The sequence below is a fragment of the Semicossyphus pulcher genome, unplaced genomic scaffold, assembly GCF_022749685.1.
Source record: "Semicossyphus pulcher isolate SPU_LCO1_2020_fin unplaced genomic scaffold, fSemPul1.0.p SCAF_10, whole genome shotgun sequence".
Classification (NCBI taxonomy): Eukaryota; Metazoa; Chordata; class Actinopteri; order Labriformes; family Labridae; genus Semicossyphus; species Semicossyphus pulcher.
Window position 1 is genome coordinate 2992903 of NW_027211604.1, and position 17098 is coordinate 3010000.

The 17098-nt window shown below is 42.1% G+C and overlaps 2 non-coding genes across 2 annotated transcripts; both read left to right on the plus strand.

Annotated features, from left to right (window-relative positions):
• The first annotated feature begins 292 nt into the window (after window positions 1-292).
• Window positions 293-365, plus strand: trnav-cac (transfer RNA valine (anticodon CAC)). The gene has a single exon. It is a non-coding gene; the product is annotated as a tRNA-Val (tRNA).
• Window positions 366-4321: 3956 nt separating this feature from the next.
• On the plus strand, window positions 4322-4394 carry trnav-aac (transfer RNA valine (anticodon AAC)). The gene has a single exon. It is a non-coding gene; the product is annotated as a tRNA-Val (tRNA).
• The last annotated feature ends 12704 nt before the right edge of the window (window positions 4395-17098 follow it).

Sequence of the window (17098 nt, forward strand, 5' to 3'; positions counted from 1 at the left end):
AAATTAAGTGATTTTAGTTGTTGCGGTGAAGATACTTCCTTTCTTTGAAATGAAGACACAGTATACTGCACGTTTTATAAAATATTTGTTCCTGAACGCCCCACTCACATTCCGTTCGCATTTTGAAAGACTAAAATCAAAGAGCTACACAACATTTTCATCCACGTTTGTGCCCCTTAATGTAAACATTACATTTTGTAAGTACTTCTAGACTTTGTGTTTAGATAATTAACAATGATACTACTTAATGTTAAATTATACAGTATGTTCCTGAAGGCATCGTAAGCACGGAGTTTCCGTAGTGTAGTGGTTATCACGTTCGCCTCACACGCGAAAGGTCCCCGGTTCGAAACCGGGCGGAAACATTCTTTTAGCCTGTGAGTCTACTTAACGTTATTTCACCTTTACTTTGTTGTTCCCTGTGATTACAGAGAAATAACCGTGGTATCACTGCAATGCAAATGTTTTTCATTTCTGCCATTCCTGTATCCTCTACCTTTTTCAGTCCACGGTAGCAATCTTACTCCTCAGTATCACTTCACTTAACTTAAATACACACAGTATATGATTATAAATTTCCCCACCCAGTCCCAAAGTTGGTAATGGCCATGTGTCTTTATGGAAACAGAAACTTTTGGGTAAGGTAAATGCATGTTTTTTTGTTTCTTCTTCGTATTTTAAGGCAAAAGTATCAAAACATTGCAACAGCGCCATTAGTTCATAGACACCAGTGTTATGGTCAAATAGGATACTGCACCTGAATTCTCCAGCTCCGTCCTCGTTCGTATAGTGGTGAGTATCCCCGCCTCGCGGATAGGTTTAGAAGACTGAGCTGGCCGCTCGGGAAGAACTGGGTTCGATTCCAGGACTACCCAAACTAAACATCCCAGCAGCGGCCGAGAATATTTCACTGTAGTGTACGTGTATGATGTAAAACGGAAACAATTAATCTTCTAGGATGAAAATGAAAGATAAGGAAAAAAATGCTGCTACTGATGAAAATTGAATTGAATTTTACAAGCAACAATAACAACAAACTATATGTTTACTGCCAGATTAATGCATTATTTACATCACAACGTGCTTCACATCCTTTCTAAAACTCAAAGGCAGGAACAGGAACTGGAACAATTTAAAAGATTATATAAATTCGATACAGATTTGACAATAGACTGCTACAGTTACTTATTAAAGATTTATCAAGGCAATAGGAATAAACAATATATGTCTGTTTAATATGTGTAAGCATTCAGCTTAGCATATAAACATTAATGTTTGACTATTATTTTTACACGATGTGGTAAAGTATTCACACCCTGATATTAAGTAAAAGGATTAACACCAAAAAATACAGCATGAGAAGTAAAAGTCCTGCAGTCAAGTGTCTGAGAATATAACATGTACTGAAAGTATGAAAAGTGAAGTATTTATTGTACAGTAAAATGGTCCCTTTACTGATATGTCTTAATAAAAATACTGCAGCATTAATGTGTGTGTTGCTTTACACTTTGATGTTTAAGGTTGCATAAAATGGATAAACTCAAGTGCAGTCCTTTAGTGCCACTGCTAAGGACAAGTGCTGGCTGCAGCGTATCATCTGCTCTGCAGAGAGGGTGATCGGCTGCCATCTGCCATCTCTCGAGGACCTGTACACCTCCAGGATCCTGAGGCGTGCAGGTAATATCGAGGCCGACCCCTCTCACCCCGGACACAGTCTCTTTGAGACCCTCCCCTCTGGCAAGAGGCTGCGCTCCATCAGGACCAAAACCTCCCGACACAGGAACAGTTTCTTCCCTTCTGCTGCCAGCCCCATCAACAATAAACCCCAATTCTTCCTTTGGAAAAAAAAAGTTTAGTTCTGACCAATAAATCACATTTTCAACAGTGTGTACATTTACTCTCAGCACATTGCAAAAGGCTGCATGGAACACAAAAGACGTGCTGTACAGTCACACTCAGCATGCTGACATTTGACCTATCAGATGGAGCCCCAGCTAGCCCTCAGCTACCTTCAAGCAACAGGTGACTTTGAGATTAGGAGGCAAAATGGCTTAAAATGGAGAGAAGAACAAGGAACGTGTGGTTGACAAATACCTTGCTGTGAAGAGAACAGCATTTCTGGTGTTTGGAATGATTCTGATTCGTCTGATTATAAACATTAAACAAGAACAAGTTAAAAAACACTTTTAACAGACACCAGATGTTATCATAACATCAAGTTATTCAACACATGAGTACTACATATATAACAGTGAACATGTGTTTCTGATTTGTCAGAATGAACTGATATGTATGTGTGATTGTACACATACATATCAGTTGAACAGTGAGTATAAGAGGACTATGAGAACATGCTATACTTTGTCTCAACACAGTGGGCTCCGGCAAGCAGCTGAGGCGGGACTGGCAGCAGGGCTTCGCTGTGGCTATGGAATTAAAAGGAGAAGGAGCGTCATTTAAATTTAAAACATTCTGGGCATCCTCCTTTAAAATGACAAGTAAAACAATATAATTACCTTTCACAGGGGCAACACTTGCAGCTGGGTCACTGGCCTGAGCAGGTCTGGAAACAGTAGCAGTGGCTTTTAGCTGCTGTCAAAACAATTCTTTGTCATTGCCTTCACATGTCAAAGTTTTTTCAGCTTCAAAACCTGTTTTCTCTGTCACTAACTGGCATTGCAGACTGAAAATACCCTCTTTGCTTCAGTTGTGAATTGCTAATTATTTGAAATGGAAAAACATAATGCTTTTAAACATTAGAAGTCATCATTGCCCACACATCCCCTCCCCCCTGAAAGACCAGAGGGAGAGCACTGGTTCTCACAAGGTCGAGCTTCTGAGGGGGAGACTTACAATTTATACAGTTTATATTATGTAGTGTAATCATACTGTTATTTCAACACTGTTATTTAAGTTAACTATAACCAGCATTTTTTTTGACAAGGTTACAAAACTTGATATTAAACACCTGCAGTATTTACCCATTAAAGCACACTGAGCAGCAATATATTCACAATGAGAATGTGCACTAACATGATGATAGCACAAAGCTTCAACTTGATATAAATTTAAAGACAAAGCACTGTATTATGGAGTGATAATGATAATGTAAACTGTTATATCAACAGTGTTATTTATGTAAACAATAATCGGCATTTCTAATCACTAGTTAACAACACTGATATTAAACACGTGTGTCTTAGTGTGACACCTATTGTTCTGTATTTTATGTATTATTAGTATGTTTGTCATAGCAATTCAACTCCATCATACATGCAGGCTATAAAATAGGAATCTGCTGCAGTACTTATTGAGTAAAAAAGGCACAAAGCTTCAATCATGACATGAATTTAAAGACAAAACACAGTGAAAGAGTCAAATAAAGGAGGATTTCGGTTCACTATCAACAGGAGAGAAATAAAAAAAACCCTGATTGACAGCTCTTTCAGATGTGCTTGATAAAAACAGAGCTTACAGTGCTTATAAGGCTGACATACTGTAAAAACAACGTTAACGTTACCTGCCTTTAATGTACTAGATTGCTACCTTAGCTAACACAACACACAGTACGAACCTGTCAATACAACTTCATTCAAACTGTCATTAAACAGGTTTCTCAACATAACATTGGATTTTTAATTAACTTATTGGGGGGGGAAAGTGCCAGACTTACTTTTGATTAAATGGAATTCTTGACAGAGTCGAGATATTTCGCTGTACGAAGGAAAAAACAAACTATTGTTTACCGCTGCTGTCAATCAAACAAAAACGGGGTCTCCTTACCGTTACCAAACGGGTGAAACAGCGCCCCCAAATCCTGCTTGCGGCCAAAAATATATTACATCCGTAGTGATAAGAACTACCATAGAGAATGAATGGGAAAAGTTAAGACAATTAAAGACAGTTGCACTCAAATCAAACCTACCCGTTTACGTTCAATGACTCTTTGTTTAATTAGAAAAAATACATCTTCATGAATATCAGTATTGTTACGATATCCCTGTTTACTTTGTTGTTTTCAGTTTATCAAAATTAAGTGATTTTAGTTGTTGCGGTGAAGATACTTCCTTTCTTTGAAATGAAGACACAGTATACTGCACGTTTTATAAAATATTTGTTCCTGAACGCCCCACTCACATTCCGTTCGCATTTTGAAAGACTAAAATCAAAGAGCTACACAACATTTTTATCCACGTTTGTGCCCCTTCATGTAAACATTACATTTTGCAAGTACTTCTAGACTTCGTGTTTAGATAATTAACAATGATACTACTTAATGTTAAATTATACAGTATGTTCTTGAAGGTATCATAAGCACGGAGTTTCCGTAGTGTAGTGGTTATCACGTTCGCCTAACACGCGAAAGGTCCCCGGTTCGAGACCGGGCGGAAACAACTTTTCCTTTTTGTCTAAGATTTATTTGTATTTCTAATAACATCTGAACAACAGCTAACTTAATTTACAGTTCACATCGCCTTCTGATAGCTTTTCTGTGCGGATCAGATAACTGCTTAAATTCATTGTAGCCTTTAAAAGCGGTATATCCGATTAAGACTGAACGCGGCATGAAGGGCTGTGTGTGTGTGTGTGTGTGTGCGTGTGTGTGTGCGTGTGTGTGTGTGTGTGTGTGTGTATGCGTGCGTCTGTGCTGCTGTTTTGCGGCGTGTTGCAGATCCACAGCCCCTCGTGAGGATCTGTGGTCGCAATAGCTGTTATATCACACACTTTTTCAGCCGGGTTGGTCGGTTTGTGCCCCGCTCTTTGGTAAGTGCTCATTCTCGTCCTCTCTGTGATCAATACTCCTCTGCTAACCTAATAGTAGCTTCACTTTAAGGGGCCAACGTTAGCACTTAAACCGTTTTGGTGCTTCTGTTGCTTCATTTAAAACACAGTTTGCTGTGAACAGGAAGCCATATCACAAAGGAACCGTTCAGATTTTACATGCATCTTCTTGCCTGTACCATCTTTATTGTGGTATTCCAGAGAAGTTTTGCCAGCACATAGCGGCCATTTTGGTGCGTCCATGTCCCGTCGGAAAAACAATATGCTCACACTCAACACTCGAAAAAAAGAAGTTTTTAAACTTAATAAATGTGTATCAAAGATTCAACATCAAGTCACACTGCCAGGATCAGATGAATTGAAACGGTTAAGTGATCAACCAACCTAGAAAAAGTACAATCTGTGTGAGAAAAGTAAACAAAGGAACAAAGAAGAAATACAGTTGTATGTATTTCTGACAGGGGAGCCTTTTCGTTTGAAGAGTTTATTCAATGCATTTCCAAAAATAATGTAATTGTTAACATGTTAAATGTTAAATATTTAATGAGTAATATGAATCAAAAACAATATTATTTTAATCACAGAAAAGTCTTTCAAATACACAGAGTGGTTATAGTGGTTGTCTGGATTAATCTAAAAGCCTGAAACGTCAATGCAGCTGCAACAAATAATTACTTTACTTTTATAATTAAGTATCTAACTGTATGGTGCATTACAAAGTTCTCAGAGCACACATTTATTTCTTATATATTTCTTATTATTTGCCTCTTAAATGTACCAAAGTAAAGCTCTGGTATTTAAATTCAAATTCTACTTCATTACATTAATTACATTGAATTAAAGCTTTGGACTGAAAGCGTCTGCTTATGCTGAGTGTTACTGTTGATGTAAAGAGACGTTTGTACAGACTTTACACTTACAGGTGGTATTTTTGGGCGTGTCTGGGTTTCTTGCAGGGTTTAGACTTCTTTCAGGGTATTCCACAACAAGTGGCTGTGCAACTTTTCTCTGTGAAAAGGAAGAAACCACAGGATACTTGATTTATTCATTTATTTATTGATCCCCATTAGTTTTTAACCGCAGTAGACAAAACATCAAAGATCGATCACAGAAAAGACAACACAGTAGAAAAATATAAAATCACAAGTACAACAAAACAAAAATCCCATGATGCTTTAGTATTTTTGAAATAGCAGAAGTACTGCCAGACATAGTTGACTGTTATATATCGAGACGGGGTATTAACCTAAATACTTGTTTGGTCTTAAATGTACTGTACAGTTCTACTGACCGTTTGTTTCCGATGTGTGGGCAGAAAATATTTAGCCTGTGATGCTTTTAGATAAACATCACTTCTAGTTTGTAAAGTTAGGTGTCTTGTTAAATGACAAAAGAGAAACATGATGATTGTCTTAGTGAGGAATCAAATACGGTATTGGTAATTAGTCAACAGCAAAGCTCTTGTTCCATATCATCAGAAGGTTCTAAGAACGTTAAGTTATGCTTCTGACAAAAGGTTTGTCGACATGAATTTAATCTCTGTAATCGTCTGGTGATTATTTCTGAATCTAAGTCTATAGAATAGCTACCACAGTTGCCCAAAGTCCAAGCTGTTGTCTTCAAAGAACTTGTTTTGTTTGACCGACTGGGCAGAAGCCGAAGATTGGAACTGTACAGGGACCTAAAATCAAGGAAAGTAGCACATTTACATTTTTATGTAGAAATAAAAATAACGATGCAAACGTTCTCAAAAATGTTGATTAGTCGAAATGGTTCTGTTTGTGGGGTATAACAGAAAGGTAAACATGAGTTGAATCTCCTTCAGCTCCAGTTTGTAAGATCAGAAACTCTTCAGCTAACCTAACTTGCTCACACTTGATGTTCCATCTTTTATCAGACTGAGAAGACGTCCCAGTGATGATGACTGCAGCCGCTCTTACAAGCTGAATCTGGGTTTCCTCTGCACAGAAGACAGCTGGGAGTCTTTTTGGATCAAATTCTCGAGGTATTTTTGAGGACACAAGGAGAGGCTGTGTTCTGAGGACTCTCCAACACGTCCGCTTTGTGTTTTGGATGTCAACATGAACAGTGCTATAGAGTACGTCTGGCAGCGCCGCATCCACCATGGTGTCAGGTTCCAGAAAAGTGCCGTCCCGTTCCCAGAGTCGGTTGCGATCGGTCTGGAGTTCAACGCTGCGTTGGATAAGAAGGAAAGGTTAGACTTGTCTCTCCTGACGAACGCTGTGATGCTGGAGCTTTGTGACTTTGCCAAATGTGTGAGCAAGTCTGAGTCTTATTTCTTGTTCGAAATCCTCGAGTTCAACTTTGACCTCGGCGTCAACGTGGACAATGAAATGCAGTGCCATGACTTTAGTAGTCGTGTTCAAAATAAACTGAAGGGGATGAGGAACCGAAAGTTGAAACCACATATGCGGAAAGAAACTTTTCCACTACCAGACGTGAACGATAAAAGCGGATCCACTGGGTCAGCGCCGGGGGGAAACTACTGCCCGAAAGTCAACAGAACTGTGGATATTTCACTCCTCACGGAGGGAAGCACGAGCAGCCAGGCAGCAGTAAATCCAAAGACAGCCGCCAGTAGTCCACTTGTTGTAAAGAAACGAGGAGGAATCACATTGAAACTAACGGATAATTCTTTCCCCTACTGTCAAGAACTTGGTGTGACTTTTTTTGTCCGACCAGAAAACCCGCCCAAAGAGAAACTAAGTCCAAATCTGCTAACCAAAGGTGTGATGATGGAAATTCTTGATTTCTCCACAGTGCTTTGTGGAACATACACTGGGATAGTTTATGACTTGGTCAAGCAAAACTTTGGATACGAGATGGATATATTACAATTCCGTTGGCAAGTATCCAAGATCATAGACCGAAAACACGCCTGCCTCAAAGCCGAGGACATGGATGCTTTCCGAAAGGAGCCTTTTATATTTCAGCGCAAGAAACAGGAAGAACTTTGTAACAAGAGAAGAAAACCCGACACAGATCACCGAGAACTCCACGTGGCCTGTAAGAGAAGGTCAATGCTAACAGACAGTGCGAGTGACGCAGTTGAGATTCTGCAGGACGCCGACCTGTCGTATATGTGTCCAGTTGATTTTGAGACAGAGATGCAGTCAGGTACGGAGGCAGAACCAGAAAAAACAATGACTGAAAGTGGTTTGTCAGAAGCAGCTGCAGAAACAATGTCCAGAACAGCTGAAGACACAATGCCGGCAGTGCTTCTGGATGTAAAGCAGGAAGAAGAGGAAGTTTTTGTTTCCTCAGTGCAGCCTCAGATTATTGACCCCAGCTCTTCTTTGTTCAACGTTCAGCCAAAGAATGCCGCTCTAACAGCAGTCTCGGATCTATTTTCTGACGACAAAAGTGACGACATGAATGAAAAAACACCAAAGCAGAAGCTGTGGCTGAGACGTGCTGCTCGCTCAAAACAAATCCTGACGTCCAGCAGAGTGAACGATCGGTTCTCCAGCTGCAGAGAGATCGGTTTAGACTTCAACGTCGGTTCGGGAAACAAACAGAGCGTGGATCTACAGCTGTTCACCAACTGCGTGTTGCTGGAGGTTTATAAATTTGCCACGGCCATGAAGAAGAGCTTACAGAGTTTCTTATGTGAAATTCTGGAGAACAACTTTAATGTTCTCCAGGATGGTCAGCGCAGTTTGATATTTAACATCATAACAAAAGAAAAGACTCTACGGACCCACCCTGCTAGACACAACGCAGAGTTTCTCAGCAAACCTTTTAAGTTACCTGAAGCCTACAACATGGTCGATGTGACCAAGGACCTGAAATGTGAGGCAGAGCAGCAGACACACCTGGATTCAGCAGCGTCTGGTACAACCCCGCAGGAAGATTTGGATCCATACCAATTCTGTAGAAAGATAGGTCTCAACCTGTGGTCGACAGAACAGCTTGCCCCGCACCTAAAGCTTGATCTGACCGCCCTGACCACAGGCGCTGTGCGCGAGATGTTCAACCATGTCCGAGACCTGTGTGGGACTGTCCGTCACACAGTTAATGACATCCTCGAGCACAATTTTGATCTTGATCTGCAAAGTGGTGAGACCAACGACGCAAAGGTGATCCACAAGTGGTACAACACACAGAGAAGCTTAATGACGAAGCATTTCTCATCAGCAAAGATAAATAGGTGGATAAAAGAGCTCGTCCCGCTGAATGTACACTCAAAGATTGGACAACAACCAACAACTGGCAATGGCCTGGAGGTTACAGAGGACCTACAGCCAGGCAGAGAAATGTCGGCCTTCAATGGAAATGTGCCAAAAGTCAAAATCATCAACAGCTATCGTGCCTGTGAAGAAATAGGACTGGACCTCGACACTGGCACTAAACTAAAACCTAAAACAAAACTGGATCTGCGAGTGCTGACGAGGGGAGTCCTCCTCGAGCTCCACCTGTATGTGTTAAGGAACAGCCAGAGATACGTTCCCTCTTTGTACCAGATTCTGGAGTACAACTTTGACCTGAGCTCTCAGAGCCATCGCAAGGTGGAGTTTGCCTGGTCCATCGCATCTCAGGTGTTAGCCATAGCAGGAAAAATCAGCAGGAAAGGGAGTTACCTGGAAAAAACGATCGAGTTGCCCTTTGAGTTCCTAGGATCCTCACAGATCGTCTGCAAAGAGGAGCCTGCGGACGGCTTCGGAGAGCTGGACCGTAATGATAAGTCAGACGTCGTGTTTGTCCGAGAGATGAAGCCTGTAGACATTGAAGTAGAGATACATTAGAGCTGTGACGGCTGGTTTTACTGAAGTCAGTCTTGTGGTCCTTGTGGATAGTTAAGGAAAAGAAACCAAAGACCAGATCTCTTCTGTTTGTGTCCCCTGAGAAATTACTTGAGCCCAAACCTCCAGCTTTTTAAACTTGGTAAACTTCACCAAACTGTAACCGTTTTACAAAGTCAACCAAGTTAATGTTACCCCGCCCTTCTTGGTTCAACGCCATTCATCCGTCCAAAACTCTTTCGTGCTCTTCGCTCTTTATTCTACGATACACAACAATAATGCTGGAGCACAATCAAAAACAACACGGTAACATGTTGCGAGTTTCTCAAGTTAGGTTAAAGATACAGGCGTCAGCCCTTTGGTTTTCTGCAGCACTGGTTTTACCGATGTGTGCCTGATAACAAATGTCGATATTGGATTTGATCCATAGTTCTTACAGGAGGAGCCGATACAGAACAGTTGAGCCTTTATTGGCACTGATACCGTTCTTTTAAACAGATTGCAACAGTCAAAAAGTCAAATTCATGTTTCATCTCCGTCAGTTACAAATGTTCCTGTAACACCTGAGACATGTGTTAAATCACCTGTCTGTCAGAATGTGTGGCTTCAGACACGGACAGATCCAGTGAGTCTAAAGTAAAATCAGCCGCTCGTAAAGTTTCTTTAGAAATCATTGAACACAGTAGGAACTGTCCTGAACGTGTGACCAGCTCCAGAGAAGCTTCAGCATCGCCTTGATGTGAAAAGGTTAAAGGTCGACTCGCCTTGTTCTGTTGTTTGTGTTCTGTGAAGAGTTCAAAGTGTTCGTCATGCTGTGGATCATAACGGATGGAGACGTTTCTGCTCATTAAAATGTCTTTAATAATCATCACATGTCTGCTTCACATCTGTTCCTCCGTCTTTAGTTCGCTGTCAGAACAAACTGTAAATATTTAAATTACAACAGAGACAACAAACCCACTCAGAGGGTCTCTGATGTGTTTAATGTATGCAACACCTGCAGCAGTCCAACAGGACACAGTCAGAGGTTCAAACATCCTTACACATCTGAAGCAGCAACATGCTGCTGAAATATTAATGAAAGACAGATATCACGATCACACACTGACAGGGACATTAAACTGAGTATACTTCACATTAATGAGTGTGGAAACAGGTTGGGGTTGTTTTTAGCTGTTGAGTCTGAATGCACCGCACAGCAGGGTTACATGACGGACATCTGACATGAATACGTTTTAAGGTTTTACAGTTAGTTTCTCAAGTTTGTAAAATGTTTATTCAAACTGCTAAATAATAAACCTACTGAGGGGCTGATCGTAGAAGCAGAAGAGACTGAATGAATGAATGAATGAATGTAAGTATTGTAACATTAAAATATTTCGAGGACACCTGGAACATTTCAGGAAGAATAAACGCTGATGCGTCTGTCATTAAATTATTAATGAATCATTAATTTAATTGAAACTGATTTATTTTTTTCACTATTTAAATGCAGACTCGTGCTGACTTAATAATTAGATGTAATTATTATTTATTGATGTTTAATTGGGTCGTTACATCATCCACATTTCCACTGTAATCTTCGTCTTCCCATCATGCTCTCTGTCTCGTCTCATTGGTCTCCTGCAGGCTGCACACAGAGGATTCAAGTGTTTCATTAAACAGGTGTTATTAATTAACAGAGAGATAAGAAAACAAGAAGCTGCTTCTGATTGTTGATAATCTGTTCTTGTGCTGAGCGTCCACCAGGGGGAGCCGGAGGTTCACGTCCACACTGAACTACAGCCTGACAGTTTGACTACAGTTCAAGAGTCATGAAACAGTTCATCGTGTTTCTTTAACGCACACAGAGTTTAAAGGTTTCAAACCACACAAACAAACACAACGTATTTACATTCTTTCAGACTTCAGAGGAGAATCTCAACTGCTTCCTTCTGCTGATTAACTGAGCACAGGGTGTATGTAGTATTATTACTTTAGGCACCAAAGGCATTAATATAATACTTGCGTACTTTTCCTTCTGATATTTGAACTATTAAAGAAGCTCGTCCTCATTTGACTGCAGAAGCACTTCTTGTCTTTATACTGTTAGTTTCCTCATCATACTTTGAACTTTGATACTTACAGTGAATATCTGTAACAAAGCTGTTTCTCTCGCGCTCATTTCCTGTCGATGGAGAAAACAGACCAACATGCTGCCATCGCCCTCATGATGAGGGAGGTTAAACCTGTTTGTGTTCTGAAACTTCTCAACCGAACGGACTCGTGATCACAGGAAATCACATAAAATGTATGGATGCATGTCCGCTTCGGGCTCCCGTACTTACAAGAAGCTGTGATATCTTTCTCGTTGACACTTTAAGCACACGAGTACTTTTCCTGCTGATACTACGTATGACTACATGAAGACCGTTACTACTTTACCACGAAGCTGCAGGTGAGTCACATAGGCCGTTTGGTCTCAGGTACTTTCTCTTTGACGCTCTGCTGATGACTCTGCTTCAGGACGTCTTTTACTAATCTGAATGTAGAACACTTACTTGTTGTGGAGTATCTGACATGTTTTGGTATCTTTACTTTAATTCTTCTGTCTGAATGTTATTGATATATTGATCCATGTTATATTTTAACAATCACCTCTTCAGAGTGTTAGAGTGGCTGCTTCTCATGTCTCTTAAATTGCATCCATGCTTCCTTCACTTGCGTCTTAGTCCCTCCCACCAGAGAGGCATTGAGAGACGCGAGGAAACCAGGAGAGGAGAGAGGACACCAGGAGAGGAAACGAGGGAATTTTTCTCAAAAGACACGAGACGTCCTTTCCGATGAAGCGTCACGTACATGTCCGTTTGTGATGATCGCGTCAGCTGATCACCGCTGGATCAGCTGTCAGGCTCTGTATTCATTCTAAAACACACAGTAACAGTGTTTTATCTCTGTAACCTGTTACCTGCTGCAGAGCCATATGGACATTTCCTACCAGCACTATGTCTTTATATTGTTTGTTCATTTTTTACATTTGTGATCACTGATCATCTGATCTGAATTAATTATTTAATAAGCCCAAATACTGTCTGTTCATGAACTATGAACATTATTTATTAGGCTCAAAGTTTCAGGATAAATAGAAATCAGGTCACGCTGATCAAACCCGACCTCACTGATGATCACGCTCACACGTAGTGTTACCTGCTGACAGAGAGACTCTCCTGCTCCCTCTGAATTCATTCATTCATCCATATTAAAAGTTAGCAGGGAAATAACTGATCATGACGAGAGGTATTTGTTTAAATTACATTTAATAGAAATGAATCTGTTTTTGCTGCTTTTGATTTTTTGATGATTTTTACTCAGATGTTGACTCAGAAAACAAATCAAATCTGCAGTTATTCACTGCATTTTATATATTTTACGACAAGTTATGATCAATATTTCGTTCTAAACGATCACAGGTTGTCAAATTCCAACTCATTATACCGACGTTGTTTATAGTCGTTTTCAAGGCGCCCTGTAAAGTCTGTTTTAAGGTCCGCTTCTTCCTCTCTGCGATATGAAACTCCGGTGATGTTCTGAAGTTTCACATCAGTCCGATCTGCTGCAGCGTCCAATCACTGACTGATCTCTAATAAGGGGGCGTGTCGGCCAGTAAAAGACTTCCGTGGAGGCTGTTCTCGTGTGTCTGATGGATCACGTGTTCCTCACAGGTTATTACCTTTAAGTGACTTTGTTTTTTCTTTTATCACTCTTTCTCTGCTCTCTCTGTTTTAGAGCACGACGTGAACCTCAGCGGGCAGCCAGAGAGCTGAGACCAGGAGGAGGTGACCACGTCACTGTACACATCCACCTCTCTCTCCAAACCAATGACTGTATATATAGATGGACGACGCGTCTCCATCTGCTCCCATTGTACAGAATTGATGCCAAAATAGCCCCTGTGATAGGCGCTGCCATCTAACGTAGGTGATGTCATTTGGAGCCAGAGTCTGTGCAGGAGAGATCGGCGGGTGGAGCCACTGTAACCACTTCCACCTAAACACACACGTAACCGGCGTGTTTAACAACAGAACAGCTTCTTGTGTTGGTCTGAGGTTAACGTTCACAGGTACGGAAACTTCAATGACTGTAGTGATTGTTTTAGTTACGTCTCCTCTCGTCGTTCGTCCTCCACTCTGCTAATCAGGAACTGATCGGCTGCAGGAGCCGTATTGGTCAACAGAGCTGTCAATCATCATTTTTATAGCATCAAATAAATAATTAGAAATAAACTTGTCAGAAAAATGAACACTTGGACATAAATCAGCATGATAAGAACTAACTATAATGACAGAAACCATGTTTGAGAAAAATGTATTTGACATGTATTTTGATTTTATAGTTTGACTCATGTCCCATCTGTTAACATGGAGGAGGCGGGGCTTATGAGCTATACTGCAGCCAGTCAGCAGGGGGCGACAGAGAGGGTTTGGCTTCGCTTTTAGGGAGCTGTCATGTCGGCCATCTTTTTATACGGTCTGTGCTCCAAACTCACTGTGAGTCAGAGTCTCGTTATCCCTCTTCACACACACACACACACACACACACACAGAGGCAGGAGAGGACCTGCAGCGAGACAGAAAGAAGTGAAATCCTACAGACTGCACACAGAAAGGCCCACTGTGTCTGAACCGGGACTTGAACCAGGAACCTTCTAGCTGTGAGGGTACGGAGCTAACCACTGCACCACCTGGTTATAATGATGTGTCCTCACCTGAATGACCTCACGTTAAGGGTCCACTTTGTGTGTGTGTGTGTGTGTGTGTGTGTGTGTGTGTGTGTGTGTGTGTGTGTGTGTGTGTGTGTGTGTGTGTGTGAGTGTGATGTAAACCTACATTACACACTGATAAACAGAAAACTCTACTCCCCAGGCACCGACACACTCGGCCCCCTGAGTGCCTCATCTGCACTGACATATGGACACACACAGACACACACACACACACACACACACACACACGTTTCCTCCTGATGGCTAATCTGCTCAGAGACTCTGAGGACTCACTGCAGAGCTGTGAGCATCCTGAGGGAGCGACGTCTGTCACTGCTGCTCGTATGAATGAAAACTTTATTAACACAAAACTTTGTTTACACGCGCTGCAGCTGCCTGTACGCAGAGCCGACAGGGTGTCTGCTCCTCCATGTTCTCGTCTCAGCCTCTCATCCTGACAATCATCAGCAGAGGTGACGACAACATGTGCTTCACTGCTTTATCCAATCAGAGCCCAGGACCAGCTCCTGAATCTGCTCCCAAAACACTGTCAAAGCTTTCATTCATCATATTCTCATCTTCTGTACGTCTGCAGGACGAGGAGCAGGAGCAGGAGGAGGACGAGAAGGAGAGAGGAGGAGCAGGAGGAGGTCTGTGTCCTCAGATGTTCGATCAGACCGGATTTGTTTTTCACTGATTTGAATCAGAGGAAGAAACAAAAGCAGCTTCAGGGCGCTTTAAAAACAAGCTCTGCATTCACACGTTACACAGAAATAATGCGACACTATGAATGAGGTCATCAGAGACAGCAGAGAGCGGCGCCGTCGTCTCCTCGATCAGCGTCGGGCAGCCGCCTGTGACGAGGTCAGGAGTCCTGATATTCCTCTAAATGATCCGAGCTCAGAGCGAGGAACAAACAGCTGGATGCTTCTGATCTGACCGTCCCGCTCGTTAAATCTGCATCTCTGTGCCCTCGGGCTGCAGATACCGAGGTCACGACTCGCCGCCTGATGTTCTTCTTCATCGTCTTTCACTGAACGTCAGGCCAAACGAGAAGAAAATCTTCATCTCGCAAAGTTAAAGGAAAAGTCCATCATTCAGTGAGCTCTGCTTGTTAGCCGTCTGATTCAGCTCTGGTAGAAAGTCATAGATAAGGGTGTGTTTAGCCTAGCTTAGCACAATGAATGGAAGCAGAGGGAAACTCCTAGCATGCTTCCAACAAACACGTTTTTCTGCTGTTAAATCTTCAGTCAGGTGTTTCTTTTCCTTTTCCCCTTCTCTCTCTTCTTGTACCCTTCCTCACCCTCCTCACTTCCTTATGTCCTCTACTCTCTTCTCTCGGGCCTCACTCCTCTGTTTTTTATGACGATTTCCTCCCTCCCTCCCCTCCTCTGACATTTTTTCACTTCTTCTCAATCGGTCCTCAACTCCTCACCTCTTTTTTTCCCTCCTCTCCTCTTGTCTTCTCATCCCATCTTCTCTTCTCCTTCCCTCCCTCTCTCGTCTCCTTCCTCCTCATACCCATCCTTCTGCCCTCGTCTCCTTTTCCTTTAATTTCCTTTCATCTCCTCTTGTATCCTTTCCAGTGTTTCCTTCATGTCTTTCTCCCTGTTCTTTTCTCTCCTTTACTCAGCCCTCATCTCCTTCTTCCTCTCCCTCTCCTCTGCTCTGATGTTCTTTTATTCTTCTCCTCTTTTCTTCCTCGGTTTTCTCTCAGGGTTAAACAGATCATAGTGAACCTTAGAGCTGAACTCTGCTGATGCTTATTCAAAGCGCCATCGTTTCGTAGCTCGGCTCTTGGAGCACGAGCTAAATGAATGTGACAAAAGAATGAGATGTTCGTTCAGTAAAGTTGCAGATGCACATCGTTCTCCTTCTGCCTCCTCAGCACCTGTGCAGGTTTGCAGCTGGAGGCGAGATGAGCGCTCGGTGAGATGATGACCAGCTGGAGGAGAGCAGGACTCCTCACAGCCTGACACTAAAACATGTTACAAGCAGGTGAATCAGGCTTTCTACAGAACATGTGTGTGATCGGGTTACAGTGGTCATTGTCATTTTTCTGACAAGTTTATTTTTAATTATTTATTTGATGCTGTAAAAATGATGATTGACAGCTCTGTTGACCAATACGGCTCCTGCAGTCGATCTGTTCCGGATTAGCAGAGTGGAGGACGAGCGGCGAGAGGAGACGTAACTAAAACAATCACTACAGTCATTGAAGTTTCCATACCTGTGAACGTTAACCTCAGACCAACACAAGAAGCTGTTAAACACGCGGCGTGCGGGATCCTTTCTGTTTTTTCAGTAAGTTAAGTGTGTGTTTTGGGTTAGTGGCTATGGCCGCTTCACCCACCGATCTCTACTGCGCAGTCTCTGGCTCCAAATGACACCACAATCACCATCACCATCACCAATGAGAGCAGATGGAGACGAGCATCCATCTATATATTCAGTCATTGGTCTGAACAGGGATTCAAACCAGGAACCTTGTAGCTGTGAGGTGACAGTGCTAACCACTGCACCACTGTGCAGCCCGACTTAATCAGTCTTTCTACACCGCTAGGATCCATATGGGCTGGTGTTCTGGGACATTAGATGACCCTAAACACTCAGGACTTTCCCAGCAGCTGCCCCCCCCCCCCTTTCTGTGGTCTGCATCACAACATGTCTTAATGTCATAACAGAAGGTTTGTAACAGATCTCCAGGTACTTAAACACACCTGACAATAGAGCTGCAGTGACATCAGAGTTCAGGCCGGGTCAGCGTGTGTGAATGAATAAACAGTGAGGTGGTGCTCTTTAAGACTGAACT